Source organism: Thalia democratica, chromosome 4, assembly GCF_965202585.1.
Source record: "Thalia democratica chromosome 4, ktThaDemo2.hap1.1, whole genome shotgun sequence".
Classification (NCBI taxonomy): Eukaryota; Metazoa; Chordata; class Thaliacea; order Salpida; family Salpidae; genus Thalia; species Thalia democratica.
In genome coordinates this window covers 66,835,100-66,863,094 of record NC_139168.1, presented here as the reverse complement: position 1 = coordinate 66,863,094, position 27,995 = coordinate 66,835,100, and the positions used below count along the sequence as shown (strand labels likewise).

The 27,995-nt window shown below is 25.4% G+C and overlaps 1 long non-coding RNA gene across 1 annotated transcript; it reads left to right on the top strand.

The window, feature by feature from the left end:
• The first annotated feature begins 17,942 nt into the window (after positions 1 to 17,942).
• On the top strand, positions 17,943 to 21,771 carry LOC145835070 (uncharacterized). Its single transcript, XR_014369818.1, has 4 exons — positions 17,943 to 18,067; positions 19,545 to 19,570; positions 20,306 to 20,465; positions 21,390 to 21,771. It is a non-coding gene; the product is annotated as an uncharacterized LOC145835070 (long non-coding RNA).
• The last annotated feature ends 6,224 nt before the right edge of the window (positions 21,772 to 27,995 follow it).

Genomic DNA, 27,995 nt, shown 5'->3' with positions numbered 1-27,995 from the left:
CCTATGTTTTAATTAGTACTTTAATTGACAAACATTTCTTTAAAATTACTTTATTATGAGCAGTTGAAATAACGTAAGTAAAAACAAAATAAGTATTAAAAAAAAACATTTTTAAATAAAACAATAAATTAATTATAGTTAAATTAAGTATAATTAGGAGCAGAAATTTATAAAAACTCCGTTAAGTTCTTTGTTTCTTTTAATCAAATATTTTTCCAGACGATTATTAAACAAAGCATATTTATATTTTATTCATTACAGTAAAGCCAGCTTGCAGTCTATTGACTTTATTCTCGGTGGTTTTTTGCAACTCTAAATTTATATAGATATGATGAGTTTTTTCTTTATTTAAAGTTTAAACCTATATAATAGGTTTCACAATACAAACTGGTTTTATTATTTTGTTATAAGTTTTTAAGTTATATAGTTTAATCTAATAATTAATATTTACATTTCATATTTAAAGATTGCTATGTAATCTATAAGTTTTTGTGTTTTTGAAAAACTGTAAAACAATAACTTTTAAAAGATATCAAGAAAATTATTTTAGAAATATCTATTATTAATCATGAGAATAATCGTGTTTTTGCAATTTTAATTTTTTATGAAAAATGTAAACTTATTTTGCCCTACATAAGTTTTATTTCAAAAGAAAAAGAAAAATTGCGTAATAATAAATTTTCGACACTAAACTTTCATAATTAAGTTTATTATAATTAATTAAACTTAATTACAGTTAATTTTTATATACAACTTACCAGTTAATTTAAGAATTAAAATTAAATTAAAGTTCGAGTTAATGACGAGTTCTAAGTATTTAAAAAACCTTCTACCTCTACTTTTGGCTTTGTATTAAACAGTATACACTTTCGTTTAAAAAACTTAGAATTTAATGATATTAATTTTGAATAAAACCACCATTACAATTACTAAATTTTATTAACTGTATTACTTAAAGTGTCATAAACGCTGATATAAATATTTTTAAAAAGTTGTATTTCGTATAAATTCTCCATGAATTTAAAGGCAAATTGACAATCTGGTTTCTACACTTAAAAATATATATTAACCATATAGAATCATTTCAAAAAAAAGTACAGAATAGACTTTAACAGCTGTGATACTCAATATATTCCTTACATTGACGACTATCAAAACTTAATATTTAATATTTAGAATACAAAATACTTATACTTTTGCTAAGTATTTTTACTTATAATCCAATTTTAAGCCTTAGTGTCAAAACAATAAACGAACCAATTAATATCAACCATTAAATTTTAAACAAAAGCTATCTGAACATTATTATTGTAAGTTTATTGTCATACGAAGGACCCAGGCATCAAAACCTAGGCCACTTATACAGAAAGACATACAACAAAAAGACAAAAATAAACCAAAATTGTACATTAAAAATGAAAAAAACTGAGTTTAACTAATTAAAAGTTAAAAATTAACGTAAAAACACAAAAATTATAACACAAAATTTATAATTCCGGTGCTTCCGAAAAGATAACAACAATATCCTACTTCAACTTCACCCGAACAAATGGTTTTACTCCAAAACTGGTTTCACTTTCATTCGAACAACTGGCTTCACATAATTTCAATAACTGGTTCAGCCTTCATTTGAGTAACTGGTTTAACTTTTATCCATACAACTTGTTTCACTTTTATTCGTATAACTAGAACATTAGGTTTTATTTTAAACAAGATAAACTAAACATCTAAATAAAACAATTTTGTTGAGATAATTTTGTTTTTAAAACAAATCCTTATCTTAAATAAATAATAAATTAATATATTAATACAGATCGGCTAAATAAATATCGGGTTAGATATGATCGGGTTAGAAACGATCGGGTTAGAAATGATCGGGTTAGATATGATCGGGTTAGAAATGATCGGGTTAGAAATGATCGGGTTAGAAATAATCGGGTTTAATTGGGTTAGAAGTGATTGGGTTAGAAATGATCTTGTTAGAAATGATCGGGTCAGAAGTGATCGGGTTAGAAATGATCGAGTTAGAAATGATCGGGTTAGAATTGATCGGGTTAGAAATGATCGTGTTAGAAGTGATTGAGTTAGAAGTGATCGGGTTAGAAATGATCGAGTTAGAAATGATCGGGTTAGAAGTGATCGGGTTAGAAACGATCGGGTTAGAAGTGATCGGGTTAGAAGTGATCGAGTTAGAAGTGATCGGGTTAGAAATGATCGGGTTAGAAATGATCGGGTTAGAAGTGATCGGGTTAGAAGTAATCGGGTTAGAAGTGATCGGGTTAGAAGTGATCGAGTTAGAAGTGATCGGGTTAGAAATGATCGGGTTAGAAGTGATCGGGTTAGAAATGATCAGGTTAGAAATGATAGCGAGTTAGAAATGATAGTAAACCGATATAATTAGTATTCAGTTTAAATGTTTTCGGAACAGTTAAATCATAGTAAGAAAGCTTGTAAAAAACTTACTAGATTTAAGTTTACTTACTCACATTATTTCATAACTTTCTTTTTTACTAATTGCACTGAAGTACATCTAGTTGTAAAAATGTTACATAACTGATACGATTTCGTATTCAGCTTAAACAATATTCTATAGTTTACTAGCATTATAACCTGTTGCAGATTTCATCTTTGTGACATTATTTTTCACTCACTGAGAAGTGAGTAAGTTTAAGGGTATTAATATTTTTTTAAATAAATATTAATATTCGTTAAGTCTATGTAAAACAACTAAAACATCCATTAAAAAAATATATATGTTTTAATTTAAAAAAAGGATTTCACACTTAAAATAGTTCAATTAAAGTCAAATCTGTAAATTAATTACATATGCTAAGTAAATTAATTCACTTAACTACATATCAAAAGATTAAACTACCATTTTATTCAATAATACAAAAAACATAGTGTTTGAAAAAACAAATAAACACAATAAGATACTTTAATAATTCTATATTTTCACATAATCTAAACTAAACGATAGACACGTTCATACAGATTTACTCAGCAACTTATGTTTTGAAAAATGTTCTCAAGGTTAAAAATATACTTACATAAAGTAATTAATTAAAGTTTCATGTGTTTTAGATACCATAATTGAGGTAAATAACACATACAAAATCATGTTAAAAACAAAGTATATCACACAATAGTAGTTACTTTTTATGAGTTTCAAAACCGGGAATTACGTAATTTTGGTCTCTTTAATTTTATTAATATAAGTACAATTTTCTTGAATCAAAAATTTTTGTAATTTAAATATCAAAATACAACAACGTTTGTAATAATATTAATTTATAAAAAAAACTAGTGTTGAGCTTACTTACTCACTAAATAGTTTGATTTTCCTTACTTTAACAATTGCGATTAAAAAGCATTTAGTTGTAAATATGATACATAACTAATAAAATATTATTTGTCACTTTAAACATTATGTTTATTGTTTTTAAGCATTATAAGTTGCTTTTACTTGTTTAAAACATTATTTTCTACTAACAAAAAGTGAGCAGAATAAAATAAATTAAAAATTTTATTAACAGTTTTTTCCACTTGTAACTTGTATTTTAAGTAATAAAAACTACATTAAAGTTTCATTATTCTAACTGTTTTTAAAGTATAGAGCATTCTAAAACTTTCATTTTTTACATAACAATTAAAAATCACAATTTTTTCAAAAGGAGAATGACACATCTTTACATGTTTCAAAACTTTATATTCTAACCATTATCAGTTAATAATCAACTATTTTTTAAACATAATATAAAGTGATAAAAACGTAAAATTTATAATAAGAAGCATACTCATAAGTTGTTTATTACATGCTATGTTAAAGAAATGTTTTACACTAAGTATTAGCACAAGATTTAAGGTATAATTTTATTTAGTGGTACACAAACTACATAACTAAATATAAAAAAGGTGTGATCTTGAAAAATAAAACTTAAATATACTGTAAAATATTTTGACATTTTTTAGATGATCTGAACAGTAGATGAATTCATTACACAGCAAATTATATTTTCGATTATTGTGTTTAAGGTTAAAAATACATTTAAATAAACTAACAGATCATAAAAAAGCATACTCGAGGTTGATAACACAAAAATATTTATCACTAAATTTTAAAATAATTACAATCAAATGAATAAAACGTGAATCAATGCTCATTCAAATATCAACGATAATTATAACTAAAACCAAGTTAATGTCATCATGACTAAAATACTAATTGTTTAAGTTTAAAATTTTAAAAAGGTTTAGTTCATATGTTATAAAATTATGTGAAGTAAAGTGCTTAATAGATAACAGCTTCATTATCAATGTATATTTTATTTAACAACTTTCAACTTAATCTTACGCCGTTTCACCTAGAGAAGGATCTTCAGAGCTTTTTTATGTGATGATAAAATGATATGAAGCATAATAAGATTAGGTAATGAGAAGGTAATTAGTTAATAATTACTTGCTTGAGCAAATACATGGGAAGTTTATTAGTTAATTGTAAAATGAAACAAAGCAAAATCACTCTTCAAATAAAATAAAACAATAGTTATTAACAAATTGATAGTAATAAATAAATAGATAAAACTTCCCTATGGATGTTATAATAGTATAATAAGATATAATAGATATATATATAATAGATGGTATAATAAAGAAAATTACGACTGTAATAAAATTAATATCAAAATTAAAACTAAAAACAACTAGATCTAAAGTGGGTGCATATTGAAGTTAGTTCTTTTCTTACATTGAGTGCTTTATCTCTGTCCGCTTCAGCAATGGCCATTCTTTCTAGATTGCAAGTAGAAAAATCATCTTTTTTTTTGGGTATTGAGCAGTTAATTTTAAATAATATTTGCCATTCGATTTACGAGAATTCAATATTATTTGATGTAGTAAATTTAGCCAGGGCCGTTGATTGTAATTTCTTGAGAATGCTGTGCTTGTATATTTGCTATCTTGTTTTAAAAGAATTTCTTGTATTCTTTATCTCTAACTTTTGCTTTATATACTCCTTTTAAGAGGCATTCGACGTTAAATGGGCAGTTTATCTTATTTCTGCAGTTGCAAATTCTATTCGTTTTGTTTTCAGCCTCTAATATCTTTCTGTTGTGTGAGTTGATGATGTTTCTTTTATTGGGCAAATAGCTATAAGAGATTTCAATTGTGTTCTTGGTAAAAATCTTATGAAACTTATTTTTGGGAAAATGTAAAAGAATAAAGTCTAATAGTTTCTTACCTATTTTAGTTTTTACAGAATTGCAAAACAGAGGGTTGAAATAGACTAATTTTTTTAATCTTTTGATTTTCTTACTGCTACAATTCAGATCATTTTTGTCGTAGTCTTTTAGCTTATCATGTCCGCTTGAAACTAGTGCTTCATTGTAATCTTTTTTAATGCTGTTAAATATCTTTTTGTTACTAGAGAGATTGATTAGTCTGTTATTTATCATTGGACATATGCCTTTTCTTCTTATTTCGGGGTGATTAGACACAATATCTATGGATTTCACGTTTAAATTTTCCTTTTTATATGGTGCAAAAGTATTACTGCTTAAATTCATGCTAATGTCCAAAAATTCCGTTTGGATTAGATGCCCTCAACAGAAACCTTGAATATATTTCTAATTGCTTTTGTTGCTCTTTCAATTTTGCACTTAGATCTACTTAAAACGGCTAGGCCATCTTCACGATATAAGCCAAAGGTGATAAACTACTCATGGAAGATAAATTAAATAAAATGTATTGTACTATTAGGACGCAGATCTCAGCGCCCATATAACTGTCAATAGCAACATCAAAGTTACTAGTGTCATTTTTATTTGCCCATTCTGTACCATTAGAGTCAGATTATACACTTATGCAGGAATAAATTGTTATTTCTTAGTCTTGAGGACTTATTTTGATATAGCTTTCGGCAAATTTTAATGAATTAGATAACTCATTCCTTGTGATAGAAGGATAAAACTGCTCATTATCAAACTTCAGGAAATTTAGTGTTCTCTTGTTTTGTATTTTATTGAACCAATAAATAATTTCAAAGGAATTTTTCCATTGAACTAAATTAGTTTTAAATCTACTGTTTCTAGTTATTTTATCAAGTATATTCTAAGAGGTAATTCCAATCTCTGATTCTGAAGTTGCATTTGAACTAACTGCTGTTGTTTGAGATTCATTTAAGTATATACATTCAGTTTTTTCATACTTTTGAATTAGATTTATATAATATGAAAATACTGACAACTAAGTGTTAGTAAACGCAGTATGTTCTGTAAAATATTAAATAAAACTAAAATTTGTATAAACTTGGTGCAACTTGTTCCGATTTTATTTTAAAATTTATGTAAGCAATAAAAATATTTGGTATCTATTATGTTGTTTTATGACCAAAATTTATAAGTTGTAACAGCTTAAAGTTCATATTACAATGTTTACTTAGATTTTTAATTTATGAAAAACATTATTATCTTAATTGTGTATTTTAGCTTATTTCTACAGCTAGTGCACAATATTTTTTTTCTTTGTTGTAATTTTTCTACATTAAAAACTAAGTAAAATTTTTAAGCTATAAGCTTTGTATTTTTTATCTGTTTTTCTTGATGTCGTTAAGCTTAGTCTAAATACTTTATATAGCTTGAAAAAATAAAAGTAAACTGTATGAAAAAAACTATACAAGGAAAAAATAAAAACTTAAAATGATAAATATTTTTGATAAGTTTCAAATCTTAGTTCGTGTTGCACTCGAGTTGAAAAAATTGCTGTGAATTTTAAAACTACTTGTTTATAAAATTTATCTTATTAAGTTTTTTGTAAAAATTACAATTATTGTTTAAAAAGTGGCAGTTAAGTGATAAGTTTTAAATTTAAAGTACTTATGTACTTTGATATATCTAGTATTATAGTTTAAATTTTTTTAGAACAGTTATATCTTAGTTAAAAGCTTGTAAAAAACTTACTAGTTTTAAGTTTACTTACTCAACAATACTTCATAACTTTCTTTTTTACTAATTGCACTGAAGTGCATCTAGTTGTAAAAATGTTACACAACTAATACGATTTAGTATTTCAGTTTTAACTAAAGTCGAAAGCTTTCTAGCATTATAACCTGTTGCAGATTTCATCAGTTTTACATTATTTTTCACTCACTGAGAAGTGAGTAAGTTTAAAGGTATTAATTAATTTCTAAAATAGTTTTAGATGTTTCTTAGGTTTTTGTGAAACAACTAAAACAATAAATAAATTTTCTATTTTGTTTAATCGGTAAGATGATTTCACAATTTAAATACTTCAATTCAAAGCAAAACTGTAAATTAATTACATATGCTGCGTAAATAATATCAATTAAACTATATATTAAAAGATTAAACTACTGATTGATTTAATTATACAAAACATATAGTGTTAAAAAAAAATTAATACCGTAGGATACTTTGATATTTTTAAATCTTTCACATAATCTAAATAGTAGACACACTTATAAAGTTTTACTCACCAACTTATGTTTTGAAAAATATTTTTAAGGTTATTTTTTACTTTAGTTTTTTGTTATGTTCAGCGTATCTAAGCAATTGAGAATTTCAAAATTAGTGAATAGAACTTTTTTTATTCTTTTTGTTTTATAACGTCGTATTAAACACGTAATAAATTAACTAATATTTTTTTATTAACGTTGAAACTATAACAATTTTAAAAAACTTGAGTTTACAAACAAAGTTTGATATTATCGTTTATAAACAGATAATTTAGTTTTCTAATGTGCTTAGCAGGGGCGGCTCTAGTCAATTTAACCAAAGCAGCAAATATGGTTTTAATTATAAAAAATAAACGAACAGACAGAAAATTTTAAAATTTTAGATATTGTTTTAGTTAGTTTTTATTATATTTCTTATTCACAATGTATTTTTGCTACTCTAATTTGTTTACTTATAACTGTCTAGGTTATTGTTTTTTGAAAAGTTAAATACTTTTAATATTTTATAAATGTTGTTGTTTATTAAAAGAATTTCAATTTAAATTTTATACCATCACAAGAAATATATGATTTTTTAAGACATAAAAAATAAAGTTACTAACAGAGAAGTATTAAAATAAAATTAAACAAACATAGCAAATTAAATACAATTAAGTTAACTTGAAATGATGATTTGTTTATTAAAGTTGTAAACCGGTTTGTTAAAAATTCTACTAACATTTTTTTAAGCTATAAAATTTGAAAAAAAAAGAAAAAAATGAGTGTAAAGAAAAGTTTTAATTCTATCACTCTATGCTTTCTTCATTTATTTAATAATTCATTTGAAACTTGTATGTTTAAAATAAGAAGTTTTACTGAAAAACTCGTTTTATGTTTTATTCATACTTTAGCTTAGCTTTCAATTGAATGTTTTGAAAAGTTTCACAAAATCTTTCAAGCAGTTTGAAAATAACACTTGTGAATTTTATTCTGTAAATTTAAATTTTTAGAGAATAAAGCAACTTTTTACTACTTTTATGTTAATAAATCTGTTAGTTTGTTTAAACAGCTTTGTTTTTTAAAAAATGATATGTCTATTTATTGATGCATTTTATGTGCAAAAATAGATTCGCTTTATTTAATTACATTATAGTTTAACCTATTTTTTGCCTTTTTAAATTCAAGAAAGCTGGTTTTTCTATTCTAGTCTTTTAACAGACGGTTTGTAAAACTTTTAAAGTTTAAGTTATAGTTTTTTTTTTTGTTTAAGAAATGCTCAAATAGTTTGTGTGTAATTTAAAGTAAATTTAAATTTTTTATTAAAAACTTGATAAAATGTTATGTTTAATTCATATTACAAAGCAGATGGTAGCTAGTTTCGAGTTAAAAAACATATAATATACTTATAAACCTGTTAATGGTTGTTTTATTTTAAACTAAATTAGAAATAAATTAACATTTAATTATAAACTTTTATTCTCATTTGATGCTTAAGTTCATTACAAAGGAATAAAAATTTAATTACAAGCTGAGCTACCAAGAAAAAAACTAAACACTTATTGGTGTACACAACTGTTTTTCTTTGAATTAAATAAAGTAGAAAGTTTAGCTGTATATTATAAGTTCTATTTCTTTTAAAACTATTCTTATGTATTTTTTAAATTGATGTTTTATTTAAATCAAAGAAGAAAATTTAATTGTTGTGTAAGTATGTATAGTCAAATATATCTTTTAAAATCTAAAAAACAGAGCTACAAAAGTAAAATGTTTACTAACTTATGGAACATAAAATTATAGCTTTTTATACCGATCGAAAATGAATTTCCAATTCGATCTTTTAGGAGTTTTCAACGATTATAATACGACAAATCAGGTAAAATAGGTTTAATTGAATCACTAAAATTTATTTTATTTTGTAAAAGTAAAAAATATCTTTTTAGCTATAACTTTGGAATATGAAAACAGATTACAATGTAAAATTGACACACTTCAATTGCTATTTTTTTTCATATAAAGTGAAAATTGTTCTTTTTGTTTTTAAAGCATAAACTTTTGTAGTAATGATAATCATATAATGTAAATTTTAAGGTCTTATAGAACTTAATTTATATAGGAGTAGAACTTTAGTAGAAACGAATATAGATAGGAAATGAACTTGAATTACTTTTGAATTTAGATACAGTATTCAAAATAAAGGTATTTTGTTTGAAGCTGTTGTGCACAAGTTTAAACTCAAGCTTGTTTTTTGAACATCGTAATTATAGCGATTAATAACAGTAAACAGTTTAATACTTAGTGACAAAAATTATAAACAATTGTTGAAAATTTTATTAAAATTTATTAAACGTTTAGTTTCAATTAAGAAAAAAAAATTAAAGAACACTAACTAAAAAAAAGCTAGATTTTACAGATCGTAATTAAAAGTACGTAATTTAACGCGTTTTAAAAGTGTACTTATAAGGTAATTAAAAATTCATAGGAAAGCTTGCAAGTAAGGCCGAGCATTAAAATAATTTTTACACGACCCACTATTCTGCGGTTAGCTAAATATAAAAAAGTTTTCGCGACAGCTATTTTCGATCGAACATTTAACACGTGTTGTCATGGAAACCGATTATTTTTCGATTAATCTCTTTTTACGCGTCTTCGTATTTTCAAAGATATATGCGAACAGCTTGTTTTAGATTCACGTTTCAGAAATGCTTTATGACTTAATATTAGTAGTACTTCTTCGTATTGTAGTTGTTTTGAATTTGGTCTACAAAGGTTTTCTTGTGTACCAAGAGTACAGAAGATGTTCACAGTAGCAATTGACACAGTTTAAATTAAAAACGATTCAGTTTGTTATTAGAAAGTTTCATTTTAAAGCATAAAAGTACGTATTTCATTTATTATTACAACATAATTTGAAGTTTTAATTTTCTTAAGCTTAAACAAAATCAGCACTAATTTTATAAAAATTTCTAAAAACTAAAATAAACAACAAAAATATTTTGAACGACATAGTCTGTAATTAAGTTGTTGCTTTCAAGTCTTTTAAAGTTATAAAAGTCTCTTTTTTTTAATTAGCTTAGATATTCAGTGACTAGGTATTTACATACGTTGACATTTTCTTTATACATTTAACTGTTTGTATTAACTGAAAGTTGCTCATTTAGATCTAACCTAGAACCGTTGTTTATTGTGCAGACTCAGTAAAATATTTAAAAACAGTATACATTTACAAAAAAAAATAGTTCGATAAAAAAATAAAAATATTACAAATTTTAAAGCAATAGAAGTTATAAAAACAAACATGTTTTTATGTGTAAATAAACTGAAAACCATTTTTTAGCCTCCACGACTTGGAAAAACAAGTATGAACTCAGATGTAGTGTATGGTAAATTTTATTTTTTTACTTAATCAAATAAATTTTAACTGTATACATCAGCACTATTTATACAAAACTCTATTAGAGCGAAACTTATGATGTTTTCAACTTTTAAAAAGTTATTTAAACTTTGTGAAATTAAACTTACAGCAAGTAGTACACTTAGTTCTGTAACTAAAAAAATTATCACATAAACTAAAAAGAAACAATTTTATAAATTAACTTACTTTTAAGGTTGCACAAATTGTCCCTCTCATAGACCTTACTGCTGCGAGAATCGTTATTACCGCCGGAAGTTTTGCTGTGGAAACCACGATAACTCTAGCGAGTAAGAGTTGAAAGTTTTAAATAAATCAAAGTATTTAATACGTTAAATAGTTTAAAATTAGTCTGTTAAATTCATTCTTGATTTTGTGCTTCATACACAGAAGCAAAGTGCTTTCGCTCAACAAACTCATCTGAATAGAGAATCAAAAACTGAAAATATAAAATTTGAAATTTTTAACAGCTAAAAATGTTAGACTTTACTTATTTTAAAATTGGGTAACATATAAATACATGTTAGTGCAGGGGTCGGCAAACTGCGGCCCGCGGGCCAATTGCGGCCCGCGAAGGGTAAATCTGCGGCCCGCGAGCACGTTATTTTTTTGAATGGAATGCGGCCCGCGAAAGAAAATTTTGTGGCCCGCGAGCATGTAAAAGTGGCCCGCTGAGCAAAAATACATTTCAAGTAAATTTTTTATTCGGTAATTCGATTTAATTTGTTTAGTTTGGTTTTACATCTCTGTATAACATTTAAAAATAATTAGAAGAAGTTACTACTTTAATTTAAAAATGTGAAAAAGACAGATTAGCATTCTAACAGGATGTTTTTCTGAGTTTTAAAATAACTTCTATTTTACAACAGCAAGTAATTATCTGAAAAAAGAGTCCTTAAATTTAATAAGTTAGTTATATTATACCTATTTATCAAATAAACTAAATGCAAATGTTTTCCATTTTGTACAAAATTAATTCACAGTAATTAACTAAAGTGTCATTTCTTTATAGCTTAGATATTCTTTCCAATATTTTTTATACCTAAGTTTCTTTTATATATTTTTTATTTGTAAATGTTTTGTTTTAGTGTAAAAACATTTAAAATAACATATTAATAAGAAAAAAAGGTTTATTTAAGTTTTGTATTGACACATTTTAATTTTTTAGAAGTTTTCTTTGCACTTGAACTAATTTAAATGCACACCAACTTAAAAAAATGCTCATATTTTAAACCACTTTTTATAAAATACTTTAGTTAGTTTAAGTTTAGTTTATGCATAGTTTTCTAAGTTTGTTTTTTCTACATGTAGTATCTAAATTTTTACAGAAACAATTAAAACAATATATATGACACAAACTAATACAGTTTTTGTTAGGTATACATTTTCATTTTTCAAACATTGATTTTGTCAAACTAAGTTAACTTTTATGCTTTGCATATCAATACACACATTTGCTGTTTTTTAGAGCTACCTATTTAATATAAACTAGACTTAGGAATAGTTTATAAACATTGACACACACTCAGACTATCACTATTTGAAGACTTCAAATCTCAGGCTAATTAAGTCATTTTATAAGTTTTTGGCTAAAGTTGTTTTTTGTATACAAAAATATCAGGAATGTTTTTGTTAATTCAGGCTGGCTTTTTTGCTTAAAAGAGTGGTAAATTAAACTTATGATGTAAGTTTTACTCAACCCAAAGTGTTAGTTTCAGTTATAATATATGTTATAATATATCAAGTTCAAGCTTTGAACTTGAAAATTTATGCTTAAAAATTTTGGAAAAAAACTTGAATTTGAGAATTTTTGAAAAAGCCTGGAGTTTCAAACAATTTTTACATGTAAATTAGTGAAATTTTGATTTGACACAAATAATTTAGCAAATAAACATTTCTTTATTAAAAAATATACTAAAGTAGCTAAACAGTGTTTATTAATATTGATATACTTTATAAGACACTTTTTAGACTTTAATAGACTAAAATAATTTAGACTAAAAATTTAATTTAATAATTTAGACTAAAAATAAAAAAAGGAATCGTACTTCTAAAAACTTTTGGTGCATTGAACCTTTACTTGTAAAATTTCACCGATTGTTGTGCTTCGTGTTTAAACTAAACCAAGAAATTATACTAAAGTGTCAAAGTTAAAAAAACATCTCTAATAAAATTCTCAGATAAGAAATAGTTTTTCTATCAGTGCTCTCATGTTAATATATTGATTAAAGTCATAATTTGATTTATGCGACTTTATAACCTTAATGCATTTCCTAAATAGGATTTTTTGTTGTCATTGATAAAATAAACAAAAGTTTTTCATTACTGACAACAAAAATTCTTTAAAAAAGTTTTCAATTATAAACTTTATCTCAGTATTAATAATAAATTTTGCTACTTTATAACTTGCCTTAACAACTTTTTTTCTGATAATTCTGTAGTTACTGAAGATGATCATGTGCTTTGTTGGAACTGACTTTGGTGATTTGTTTTTTTATCGTTTCTCGCAATAACTCCTAACTAACGTTTTTTTTTTTTTGTTGCTCGTCTTTTATTTTACAACTAATATTTTATAATTCTTATTGCAGATAAAGAATTGATGTAATGCTTAATAAATAAGAGGTTTTTCTCTTCGCTAATGACTCAATTAAGTTTTATACTTTTGTTAAAAATGTTTAAGAAAGTTAATTGTTCATTCCAGCTGACTTATATTTTTTTGGCATGTAATTTGTTTACTGTTAATAAGTTTTGTTATTTCTTTATGTTGTGAACTTTGTTTTAACTGGGTTGCTACACAAACAGGCTATTTTAAAAGCTTGAAAACTCAGATGTGTGTGAAACTTTTTTTTTAAACACTTTAAATAAATCTTAGAATTCCCAGAATAGTTTTTATGAATGAAGTGTAGTTTACTAATTGTAGTTTTTTCTTGTTTTTTTTTTACACTTTGTGTACTCTTTAATGATGATGATATTTTTACTAGGTACTTAAGCTTGATTTACAACGATTTAATAGCTTTTTAAACTTTTAATGAACTTAGGCTGGTTTGATACAAATCAGACATTTTTGCTTTTTAAGTGACAACCATGTAAAAGACTAGTTACTAATAAGATATTTTATTTAAGAATTCGAGAATTAGTTATCTTAAAGAACTTGTTCTAGCTTTCTATAATACAAACAGGTATTAATTTTATTAAATTAATTACTAATTTTTTCAATGAATGTAAACTATTTAACACGCAAAAACTTTTTTTTGAAGTTAATATTCCTAGAAATATGAAAAAATGGGTTGATAATATAACAAATATAGGAATAAGTAATAATAAACAAATAAGTAACTAATAAATTGTCTTTCAAGTTCGGTTTTTATAGAGAGTTAAATTGTATAGAAAATTACAAAAGTATTAAATTAACTTAGTAAGTGCTTATGAAAGTACATAGTTTATTAACACTTAAGTATATTAGTAATTGTAAATTTTATTCTAATTTTATCTAATTTAATTTAATTAGTCATTATATGTATAGCTAAAAGTTATTTAAAATGATAAGGTGAACAAAAGTAAAACTTTTCTCTAGTTTGACTAAAACTAAAACCAAAAGATTATTCAAATGTCACTAAAACTAAAACTGCGGCCCGCGAAGACTTTGTAAACTTAAAATTTGGCCCGCGACCACCAACTGCCTGCCGACCCCTGTGTTAGTGTAACAAGTACCTCAAACTTGTATAAACTGTCAAATTGTTTGTTTTTTTATTATTTGTACTGGTGAGCTCTTTGAACAAAATATTACTTGGAAAATTTAATTTATATATTTTATATCCTTCATCTATTGATCAAAATATTAGTTAGTTTGATTAAACAATATTCATATAAATAACAAAATTGTTAGTTTTTTATTAAACTAAGTAAACTCACAAGTGTTGAAATGAAACACAAAATGTAAAAAAGGGCTAATGTGTTAAAAAACGTGACTTTGAGGTTTTTAAATTAGTGCAGTTGTTTTTTTATCAAAACTGATAACTTTTATTTGTATATTTTTTAATTTTAAACAAGTTTATTTAAGCCTTACGATAAATTATATAAAAATATAGCTTATTACTTATTTTATACAGCCTAATCAGTCTAATGTGATTTATCTAAAATTAACATAATGTTTTTTAGTAGTACTGTTTTTTAGTATACTGTGCATTGTTTTTGTAAATTTGATAATCACTGCTTTTAAGCTACATTACAAACTTAAAGCATTTATGTATAAATAAAAAAGTTCAAATAAAGAAAATTTGAAAACCTATTTGAAAGTACTAGCGCTGCACTAGAGATTTAAGAAGCATACTTTTTATATGAGAACGGGTCATTTTTGCACGAGCGTCACTTTTGCACGAAGACACTTTTGCACGAAGACACTTTTGCACGAGGGGACACTTTTGCACGGCGACTCTTTTGCATGAGCGTCACTTTTGCACGAGGTGACACTTTTGCACAGCGACTCTTTTGCACGAGCGTCACTTTAGCACGAGGTGACACTTTTGCACGAGAGGACACTTTTGCTCGGCGTAACTTTTGCACGGAGGGTCACTTTTTCACGAGGGGACACTTTTGCACGAGGGTACACTTTTGCACGGCGACATTTTTACACGTCAAAAATTTTTCACAACGTTACAATAGCATGGCGACATTTTTGCAAAGCGTCAATTTCGCACAGCGTTATATTATCAATGATATACTTATGAACTGCTAAAATTTCAAACAATCAGCCAATTTTGAACGGAACTTCACTTTTGCACGCTTCTAATTTTTACTTTCTCAATAAATGTTTAAATAGATAGTTTTTTTTGTCAATATAAATAATATTCGATTTTAAACGTATTAGTTTTAAATGAATAAAATGTGGTAGTTTGTAAATGAGATTTTAATGTAAAGTTTTTATAAATTTATTCCTTCAAGAATTCATTTTACAAACTAAGTTTCGGTCAAAGACCTTGTCAGTGCTTAAATACAACTATTTAATAAAAGTTTTAATTTGAAGTTTTACGTATAATAATATAATAACTTACCACAATTTATAAATAATAACAATTCATATATATAATTTTAATTTAAATAAACTAGATAAATTCACATTTTTTTAGTTTTAAATAAAAACAATTTTGAACATTTTAAATAAAAATAATCTGAATCTCGTTAATTTTCAAACAGAAAGATAAACATAATTTAGTAAGGCTTTAAAACACGAGTCTTAAGTATTATTTTTTACTTATATTCTCCTGATGTTAAAACTAGAATTATATAGTTGTTAAACAAATATTTTAAATTCAATTTAATTTTAAACAATCTCTAAACAAAAAGAAAGATATAGTTAACTTATGAAGTGTAAAGGTAATTCAGATTTTACTTGATGGTTATTTATTTATTTTTTAATTTAGCTTGAGAATAATAAGAACAACAAAATTGCGCATTTTTCATTATCTAAACTCGGAATATTTCATTACTATAATGTTGCATGATCATTGTAAGCCAATGAGAAAGTAACATTTGGAATTTTGAACTTATGTTCAAAGAAAGTATACAATATTAGTCTTCAACCGCTACAATATTTCAATAATGAGGCTTGGCAGAATTCTTTTTTTTATTGGGCAGTTGAAATATGGAATAAACTACGTATGTTCAAAGAAAGTATACAATATTAGTCTTCAACCGCTACAATATTTCAATAATGATGCTTGGCAGAATTCCTTTTTTTATTGGGCAGTTGAAATATGGAATAAACTACTAAATGAATTAGTATCTTGCAAAAATTTTAAAGAATTTCGATTAAAGTTACAATAGTTTTATCTGAATTATATTTGTGTTAACAAAACTAATAAGTAATTTTTATCAACCGTTGATTTAATTTTAAGACTGAGCTTAGTTTATAGTTCAATTTTATTAGCAGCACCTTTACTCTATTAATAATAAGTCATTTTTCAATGTATTTAATGATTATTCATCTAGTCAGTCAATTGTTAATGTCTTTGAAGCATTAGGTTTTTATTTTTGCTGTTAGTCAATGAATTTAAATAATTGATGTTGATCGTTGTATATCAAATTGTAAATAAGTATAAGTTTGTTGTTTTTTTTTTAAGTTAACCTATAAATTTTGTATCAAGCTATGTTTTTATCTTTGTTTTAATAAATAAACTATTTGTGTTAATTTTATTTTTTTGTTATGTGTCTTTTAGTTCAAGTGGTCTAGGTTTTGATGCCTAGGTCCATCATATGGACAATAAATTTATAACCGTATAGTAAAACATATAAAAAGGCATAGTTGTAGATTAATATATTAAAGTTCAAAATAAACTAGAACTATTTACTTACACTTAAAGTATTTTATAACCTACTTTATAAATAAATTAATTTTTTTGTCCCTGGTATATTTCTTTTATAAATAATTTTATTTTATCTTTTCGTTAGTTTGTTTCTAAGTTAACTTTTACTGTTTAAGATTTTAAATATTTCATTTTTTGCCTTTAATATAAGTATGTTACAAAGTTTTAGTTTTCAGTTTCTTTTTATATTACGGATTTTGTAGTAGCTTAAAAACGTTTTACCAAAATGCAAAATTGATGTTCCGTGCGAAAAAGTCATCGTGTAAAAATGTTGTTGTGCAAAAATTTAATCGCAAAAATGTGACGTTGTGCAAAAGTATCGTTGTGCAACAATGCTGCCTTAAAAATTGTCATCGTGAAAAAATATCGCCGTGCAAAAGTTTCTCCTCGTGCAAAAGTGTTACCTCGTGCAAAAGTGACCCACCGTGCAAAAGTTATGCCGTGCAAAAGTGCCCCTTCGTGCAAAAGTGTCCCCTCATGCTAAAGTAACGCCGTGCAAAAGTGACCTTGCGTGCAAAAGTGTCCCCTCGTACAAAAGTGACCCTTCGTGCAAAAGTGATGCTCGTGCAAAAGTGTCCCCTTGTGCAAAAGTGACGCTCGTGCAAAAGTGACACCCACTCTTTTAGATATATTAATATACTAAAAAAAATAAAAATAAAAAGACTGTTAAAAGTATAGTTTACAATCAAATAAGTAAATAAAGAGTACTTTACAGACACACAGTGTACTACTTGAGCAGCATAGTAGCCGGTATTGCCTTCATAATATTCTGCTATCTCGTTTTGAAAAAAATCTGCTGCCGATGCGCCTCTGACACACAACAACAACAAACTGACAATGCTACATGTTTGTTTGTTTTTTTCCTTACATTTTGAAACTAAATAAAAAATGTATACAAAAATCTATGTGTACTTTTATAAACATAAAGGCTTGTTCATACCACTACGATCATCAAACAAAGCCTTCCGTCCGATGATCGAAACTGTATGAACAAACCTTTATGTTAACTACCAGGCTTAGGCATACGAACTACCAGGCTTAGGCTCTGTAGACTTTCGCTGATGTTTTCTTTGATTTTACTTTTACCAGGGTTATGCATTTTAATATGTTGTACTAGAAAGTTAACTATGCATAGTATATAATACAAACTTGTTTTTTTTATAGAGTGTGGCTGTAAGTTTTGTATGTGTTGTCATGTTAAAAAATTATTTGGAAGGTATATTTAACGTCAGCAAAATAACACCATATTTTCAACGTTTGTTGTCTGTGTAAAATCGAAATAAGTCTTAATTTATAAAAGTAAAAGTCGATTTAAATTATAGCACGTAGTAAATAGTATTAATAAAACTATTATATTTCATCAAAAAATCTTTATCTATGCACAATTGTGTAACCAATTGATCATTTTTACCAAAGTTTTTCTTGTTTTAATAAAATTTACATGTTGGTCAGTAGTATTCACTGATTGATATATAGAATTTTAAAACTTTTGAACAAATCAGGTGTACCCTAAATAATTTTTATAAATGAAAATAAACATTTTAGTAGGTGTCAAATTTAAAATACTTGTTTGATTTGTCACTCTGACACGAATAACCCTAATATCATGAAACTGAACTTTAAATCTAAACACTAGTATATAACTCTACATTTAATACTCGACCTTTAATTTTTTATCTATAACTGTCAAACTTTTAAATTAAAATTAAAACTATATTTTATCATTAATAAAGTCTTATATACATACAGTTTATAGCTAAAAAAGTTATACCATTAACTCTTTGAACCATTTAACATATTACCTTAGTTTCAACCACGTTATTATAATAACTAGCATTTAACCGATATCCCTAAAGTGACTCCGTAGATTTCTACCTTGTTCCACGGCAATAGATATAAATAAATTGACTTATTGTAGGAAACAAATACAAATTTATTAAGAAAACAAAACAAAATAAGATAACATTTGTTTTTCTTATTTAAGTTGAAAACTAAGTATCTTAGAAATTGATTAAGTGAGCAATGTTTACTAAAACATTTAACTGATTATTAAAGTAAGAACTTTAATAATCTACACAACACAGTATTAACTTTATTTTTATTATATTGCCTTAGGTAATTTAATATTTACCTAAATTAAACACAATATAAACTATTTAAGTAATACCTTTTTTAACTTTTCAAACTTGACTAAAACCATTATAAAATATTTTTTAATTCTGAGCTTTTAATTAGTTTTAGTCTGTTGTATAACAAAGTTATATTTTTAATTCATTTTTAAATATTTCGCCATTTCTTATGAATTTATATATAATTTGTACAGATATTGGAGAGCATCGCAGACTACAAGTTAGTGTTATTTGGAGTATATCTTATGTCTTAAATCTACTAATATTATACCATTTTAAGTATAATTACTAAGAGTACATTTTGTTTAAATTTTATTTTCATGATTAATTAAACTAATTAAAATACTTTATGGACAATCCGAAAGTATTATTATAGATTATTTTAATTATATTTGTTTTTAAGCGTATTCTTTTGGTGTTTATAAATAAGTTTAAATTTTTAATGACTAATTATCATTTATTAAGATCATACATTCAATGATAACTACTATTAAGAAGATATGTAAAAGGTTAAAAATAAGTTTTAGTGTACAGTATTTTTATATTTCATATGTGAAACATTGTTGAATAAAACAGTAAAATATTTTTCCAAATGAAGGTTTTTTATCTGTTACTATTGAAAACAATAATATTTTATATAAAACACTATTTTGGTGCAATTTTTTTTTAGCCAAAAACCAGGTTTTAAATTTAAATACACCATTACAATGATTCATACCTGCAAAATAAGAAACAGTTTATGTTGAATACTAGTATTTGCTAACAAATATTTTTATATAATATCTCTTATGAAAAATTATAAAAAATAACTTAGAAGCTTTAAATATTTCTTTATAAATGTTTGTACATACTTTTTGTCCAGTTTTTTTTTAACTTAAAGAGTTTTAATAAAAAAATAATAATGTTATTTAATTTAGACTAAAGTATGCTAAACATTTTTTTAAATTTTCTTAAGTTTCTACCACTGCGCATGCTACGTCAGCAGAACGAGTCACGTGATTCAGTAAGAACCAATCAGAACAATCGATCGCGCCAACCAGTCAATCACAGCCCGCTATTTCACGTCAGCATCGATGATAACAGTTATCCTGTTAACATCGAGTCTGCTGAAAAAGGTGAATATTTAACTAAGTATAATATGTTTTTTTAATTTTCGGTTGAAAAAAGTCAGTTAATGTTTACTAAAACTTAAAAACATTATTTGAAGTTTAATAAAGTATAAATTACTATTTAGATAATATTTTAGTTGAAAGTTTTGTGCAAATTTGAAGACAAACATTTTTACAGATTTATTTCAAATATAAATACATAAATTTCTTAGCATCTCACTTTGTACTTTTCAATGTTTAAGACAAAAACTGTTGAACATATGTTTTAATATTTTACGTTAAGAGTCGCGAGTCGGCCTTTTCTTAGGTTTACTTTCAAGCCGTTATCATTATTTTAAGACCATAGAAAAACTGTAAAGATTGCACTATTCAAAAAAAAACTTTTGAGGTTGCTTATCTTGGTTTGAAAAGAGCTCTTTGTAGCTAATGTTTAAGTCATATTCTTCAGACATGTTTATTTACAAAATAAGTAAAGACTTAAAACTGTGAATTAAGGTGCCTTAAGGGTTTGCTAAAGTTTTTACTATATCCATTACAATAAATTTGTTCAGTAAATGTAATAACATTTTCATTTAAATAGACTAAAAATTTAAGGTAAGCTTTTTTTCAGATAATATATTTTTAAATCTCTAAATTAGTCTTTTTATAAGCACTAACTAAAAGGATTTTTTGTGATAAGTAGCTTTGTTAGTTTATAATTTGTATAATACCTTAAAAGTAGCTTTTGCTTAATACCCCTTAAAAAACTGTTCAATCTTTAGTAAATACAAAACTTACAATTCCAATCTTTTATGTTTTGACTTTACAGAACTTTTATTCTATTGTAGTCATAGCTTTTAGTTTCTTAATTTTCTTTTTGAGTTTTAATGATTTAACACCTAAAAACCTATAAGCAAAACCTATCATTTTTTTACAATAAAAAAAAATCAGATGACGATCCACTTCCCACATACAATGACGTCATAGCTAAAAAATCAAAAGAAAGTTTCAATATCGATGACGTCACAGAAAAGAGCCCGCCTCCGTACAAACCCAATTAGAGATGACGTAACAGCTTGCTATGTCGTAACAACCAGTTTTGTCATCATTGATTTGATGTATCTCATCAACTTCATTCAAATATTTTTAACATTCTTTAAAATTTTGTACACATTATTGTTTATTGAATTACAAAATATAAGCGCTAAAAATATTTGGTCCAAGGACCTGGTGCACGAAAACACCGTGATTATCGAGTGGCAAACTCCTTGGTTACCTTTTAACGTTTTGCCAGGACAAAAAAAAAGTTCTTTATTAAAAAAATTCTGTTAAATATCAGTTTAATAAAGTGTTATGGAAGTGATAAAGTTTAACTAAAAAATTAATACAGCAAAGTGTAAAGTAATACACAAACTACTTTATTAGCTTTGAGATTATGAGAATGTAAACTATATTAGTTGCTGAATAGTTGCAACTAAAAAAATAGGCACATACTAAACTAGTTCAAAATAATTTTGAGATCACAAAATTTAAAAGCTAATTTTAAATTAAAATCGTACTTAATATCTCAAAATGAAGATTAAAAAGTCCTGTTTTATAAATAACATTTAGTAGATTTTGTCATAACCTGAATGGTAAAAGAACCCATTACATAAAAAATAGCTTAAGTGTAACAGTAAAAAAAACCACGATTTAATTACGTGAAAAGTTAGCAATTTAGTCCAACAAAGTATAAAGAAAAAAAAAAAGAAATTAACCTGGTTTATACAAAATAAAGTACATACACGCATTTCATTAATGCGATTATAAACTCGACTATTCACTCAAGTACTCAATGAGTAGAATTTATTTAACTACTTTGTTACAAAATATTCACTTTGAAATATTTTAGAACGCTGGCTATCAGAGTATTAGACTTTTATTAGTATACGAATTGTTAAAACATATATACAGTTTTATCGCTTATGGTCTATAAATTAAATGTTACAGAAAAAACTCTTAATCAAACAAAATCTGCTTAAGAAATAAAAACAGATCAACAAAATTTTATAAACATGCAAATTTTTAAACAATTTATATATTACTATAGAATAAAGTATATTTTGTACAGTACTGTTGTGTTTTCTACATTCCGTTTTGACTAATTAATAGCAATAAAAATTTAATAAGCAGCAATACTTGCAGTGACAATTTTTAAGTTTTTTACTTGTTTCAACTTTTTTAGTTATGTTATGTTTTCAGTAAATGTCATAAACGTTGTTTGTATCTTTGTACAGAATACTTTTGCTTTTTTCCTTTTGGTTTTAAATTGTCTTCTGCTGATTAAATTGTTGTATTTTTTTTAAGTAGCATAAAAGTCATTAAAAAAACAAACTGTACTTATTCATATTAAGTATGCTAATTCAGAACTTGTTTGTAACTTTTAAAATTTAAGGTTTTTTATTAAGGTTTAAACGTAGACTTAAGTTTTACAACTGTTCTTGATGTTATAATGTAGAAATGACAAAAAAATTGTTTGTATAAGACTTTATTTATTAGCCGTTTTTTAACGTTATATAACCAAAAACGCTTGTTTAATGACAAATATTTCATACTTGATACGAGTTTAACACGCAATTATGTATTAAGTTTTTTTAAAAATATGATTTTGATTTGAAGACTTTTTAAATAATTAAAAACCAACTCACATGTCTTAAAGCACCTAGCTTAAGACTAAACTATTTAGTATTTATTTTTTTAAACTAATTTTTGTTTTAAAACGGTTTTATCAATCTCAACATTTGAAGTATTCAAATCTAAAGTTATTTGAAAAACTGTTTTCTGAGTCTTTAGATTGATTATCGTTTTTAAGAATTTTTTTTTTGGTATTTAGTTGCAAGAAAAAGGTTTCACTTCAGTTTCGTTTCAGTTGTGAATTGTGATATACTTGTTTATTTTTATTGTATAGCTGTAATACATATTTCTATTTTTAAATAATTTATAAAACTCAAAAGCTTTGTTTTTTTTTTTTTTTGTTCTGAAAAATTTGTTCAACCAAACGAATTCTTGTAAATTATCTATAAAGTAAACAAAATTTTAGTTTAACTTGCTAAAATACTTAATCATACTTTAATTTTACTTTTTTTGTTATAACTACTTTCACTTTATTTTTTCGTATATTATTACTAATATACTTATACAATAGTTAGTTTTATAGAAAAAAATTAAAACCAGAAACTGTCGAACATAATATATTTGTGTATATAGATTATTGAAGTCTTCACTGCAATTGCTCATATTTACTTCATTTTGTAGAAAAAAACTTAAGCTGTAATATCTATTCATACTTTTTTTCACTAACAAAATTTTAATAAATTACGCTGAAATTTGACAATAAACACAAATAAATGTACAATTCAAATACTTTTTAGTAAATTAAAATTGTTTTTCTATTTACTAACAAGCATACAAACTTTTTTGACTTCTGAAATTATATATAAGGAGTCAAAATTAATGCTGTGGCATGCAACACATTATCATATTTTTTAGAATTAAACTTTTAATATGCCGTTTTTATTTTAGTAACTTCATTTTTTTGTCACTCTATACATATTCATTGTAAGATAAAGCACGTTTTGTAGCATTAAGTAAATTTTCTGTTATACATTTTAAGAACAATGTCATAATGTCATTTTTAATAATTTAAATCGTAAATAAAAACAGCTCATGTTTGTGTTTCTTCAAACTTTTTCCTTAACAAATGCACTAATAAAGACTATTAAAAAGCTAATTAAAGTATGTGAACTTTCTAATTTAAAAACTTGATTTTAATCACAAAACTTTTAAATTGGAGAAAAAATGCATCTATTTAAGAGTGTATTAAGTTTAAATACATTTTTTTGAAAAACGTTTCAAACTAACACAGTTAGAGTTTAAAAGAAAACACAAAATTAAAGACTTGTGATAAACAAAAGTAAGATTTATTTTACGATGTTTATTAAACAAACAGTTTTATTTCTGAGCAGCGTTGCTACAACCATACCAAGTTAATCAAATTAAGCAGCTTCTCAAAGCTCTTCTTTACAGCTTATTTTTTTATTTTTTCATTAAGTTTTAAGTGCTTTAAGAAGCAGATAATTTTTTTTTTCCGAGAAATATTTACTGATTATTCTTATTTTTTCTTAAAGCAAAGTTTGAGTTTATTAACAAAGAAATAAATCAGTTTAAAAGTTTTAAAAGTATAAGTTTAGCAATGAACTTAGTTGAAACTTAGTTTTATAGTCTGGTTTTATACAAATAAGATTCAAAGTAAACTCTGTCAATACAGTCATTTAAATAATTTCAATTCACTAAACTTTAGGCTAAAATTGTTTGAATCATAAATGAGTTAATGTCAAATAGCGTTTAAAACTATATACAATATACATTCTTAAGATAAATCAAAACAAAATTAGATAGCTACCCTTATATGTTAGCAATCTGAAAAGTACGAAATAAAGCTTATAAAATATACATATAAAGATGGGTTGTTGCAAGTCAAAAAACTTAATCGACATTGAAGCATTAGAAATGCAAAGTAATTCAAAAGGTAAACGATTTTTGCTGTTTAAAATAGTATTTTAGCTAATTAACATAATAATTTTTGACCTCTTTTTTATTTTCTTGATTTACTTTTAATAAAAGTTAGAATAATTTTTATGTTTAATTTAGTTATGCAAAATAACTTTAACTTTCAAAAACTAAAATCGAACAAACCTTACACAGAATGCATCAAAAAAACACTACACTGAATATTAAAGCTACTTCAAAAGAGAAAATTTATATAAAACAAAAACAAATAAGCAATTTTTTTTGTTATAAACTCAGCTTGTTAAATTTATTTCAACTATAAAAGGAAATTCTTTAATCAATTAAGTGCTTGTATGGCACTTGACTATTAAGCCCTTAACTATCTATTGCACTTAACTATTGTGTGTGTTGCACATTTTTTACTTACTTACTTAAGTTTTTTAATTGCTTTTAGAATCAAAAGACTTAATTTTTGTAATTTCTAATTTGAAATATTTAAAAACTATATTACCAAGAATATATAAAAGTTTTATTCAACGATTACTACTTTAGCTGTCCTGGACAAGACGTTAAAAGGTTTCCTTGGTGTTCAACTCGATAATTGGAAGGCACAAGGTCTTAGGACAAACAACTTTTAACGTTTTTTTCTTGTCGTTCAATGAACTATAATAGCTAACACTGTTTCTTCAAAAGGATCTTCAGAGGTTTCAAGTAACAATGTTAAAAGATCCTTTTAGGAGAAAAAATGTTAGCTAAAGTAACAATTGTTGAGTAAAATTTTTATAATTAAGCACTTTAGTATTGAGCACTCTAATTCATACAGTTTTCTAGCTTATGTACTAAAAATATAACTAACTTACAAAGCGTAAAATGTCTCTTTTAAATGAAAATAACTAAAAATAAAGAAAAACTATTAAACTAAACTATAAATATATTGATAAATATATTGATAAGTTAGTCGAAATAATATTTTGTTACTTAAACTAACCTAAGTTTAAAATTTCGGTACTTTTGCTTTTCGCGGTAGAAAAATAGTTTGGGACTATAAACGAAACAATGATTTAAATGATGATTTATAATCTATTTTAACAAAATCAATTTAAAAAAATGCCCGTTTCTATTACTATTATTTACACGTATAAAATCTTCGTTTATAAACGAAAACTATCTTATATAAACAATAACATGAAATTTATATGATTATGTCGTCACAGACCTGTCGAGTTTCAATGTCAAAAGTGACAGTTGGGTGTCCAACTCTGGCGCATCTGAAACGAAAATAACGTCTGCGGTAGGCAGTAGAACGGTGACGTCAGATTCGAATGTCGTTGTGACGTCACTTAATAAGATGAGCTCGCAGACCGACGCCACGCCCGAAAGGTCGTCAATTCAACAGACCCCTGAAAAGTATAAGAATTTATGTATTACATGTCAAATATTGTTTTTTTTACTTATATTATATCAACAAAGATTAAATGTTTTCTTTCTTGTGTAAAGTTTTTAGCTAACTAAATACAATACTATGTTTAATGTAATATTAACAATTTTTTAGCCAAACTTTTACTTTCACAGGCACTTACGCAGTTATAGCGTGTGAATATATCCATGCAGAAGTTTGTTTGGACCACATAAACCTGTAAAAATTTACCTTATTTAATTGGTAACAAATTTTACTCTACAGATCGATAAACCAAATCGCTATAAAACCCGACAACACTCCCTCCAGGTCGAGCTCGGAGGACTCGGTGTTTGTGAAAATGCGGAGGGAAGTGAGAGAGGAGCAGGCGAAGAGAAGAGCTAAAATGGAATCAATGAAAAAAAAGAATGTTAGTTTGAAATTGCTAACTACCTAAGAAATCATTGGTTAAGGTCTAACAAGCCTAAGCTTTAAATTTCTTATGCAAATTACAATTTCAAGTTTACGTAAAAGTTTAATCACACCACTGCCATCATCAGACCACAAGCTATCGGTAGACTGAGACCCGGGTTTTCTTCTTATTGAAAGTAAACTTTCGTTCCAACCAAAAAAATAACGAAACCCGGGTCTCTGTCTACCGAAGGCTTGTGGTCTGATGAACGAAATGGTAAGATTAAACTTTTACGTTAACTTGAAATTGTTTATCTCCTCTAATGGAGTTTTATAATTTTTTAAGTCTCTTAACCAAGTTTGGTAGAAAGTTTAATGTTACTTAATCACTGTATACAGTTTAGTCGTATAAAACTAATATTTTCAACAATTTTTTTACTAATCAACGAAATTAAATGTTTTGTTATCTTACAAGTTTTTGTTTATTTTATTGTTTAAAAATTTTACTCACAAATTATTTAGTTTTACAAACTAAACATACTTTATGCTTTTTGTTTTTGTCATTGAAAGACTTAAAAAATTAAAAAAAAAATTACTATATATTATTTAAAAACTTACATTTAACATATCTTAATTAGATTTTAAAACAGTTGAATATTAAAGCTTTATAAAATATTATTAATTTTGATCAAATTAATACTAAAACTATTTTTTTGTGTCCAATAATTTTACATGAAAATGTTAAAATTATACATGCTTTTTGAACAATTTGCGATGGTTCTTAACTTCATATAAATCATTAATTGCAAGTATACGCTAGCTAGCTTAAAACAGTTCCTGTAACCAGTTTTTCTATGTTACAACGTACAACAAAAAAAAAAGATTAATTTTAACGAAACACAACAGTTAATTAAAGTTCAAGTCTTACGTAGCTATTGTGTTGCTTGTTTATTTATTACAAAAAGAAACTGTGCTGAACTAAAAAAAATGTTTAAGGATTAATAACTTTTAATCCACTTTAATTCATTTTGCTCTTATGTTACCCAACAATTAAACTAGTTCTTAAATGGTTTAAGCAAATTTGGTCCTAGGCATGGCGTTAAACTGTTCTGGTGCATGACTCGATAACCGAAAGGTTTTTCGTATACCAGGTCCTTGGACTATACTTTTATGTCGTTCAATAAACAATAAACCTATTGAAC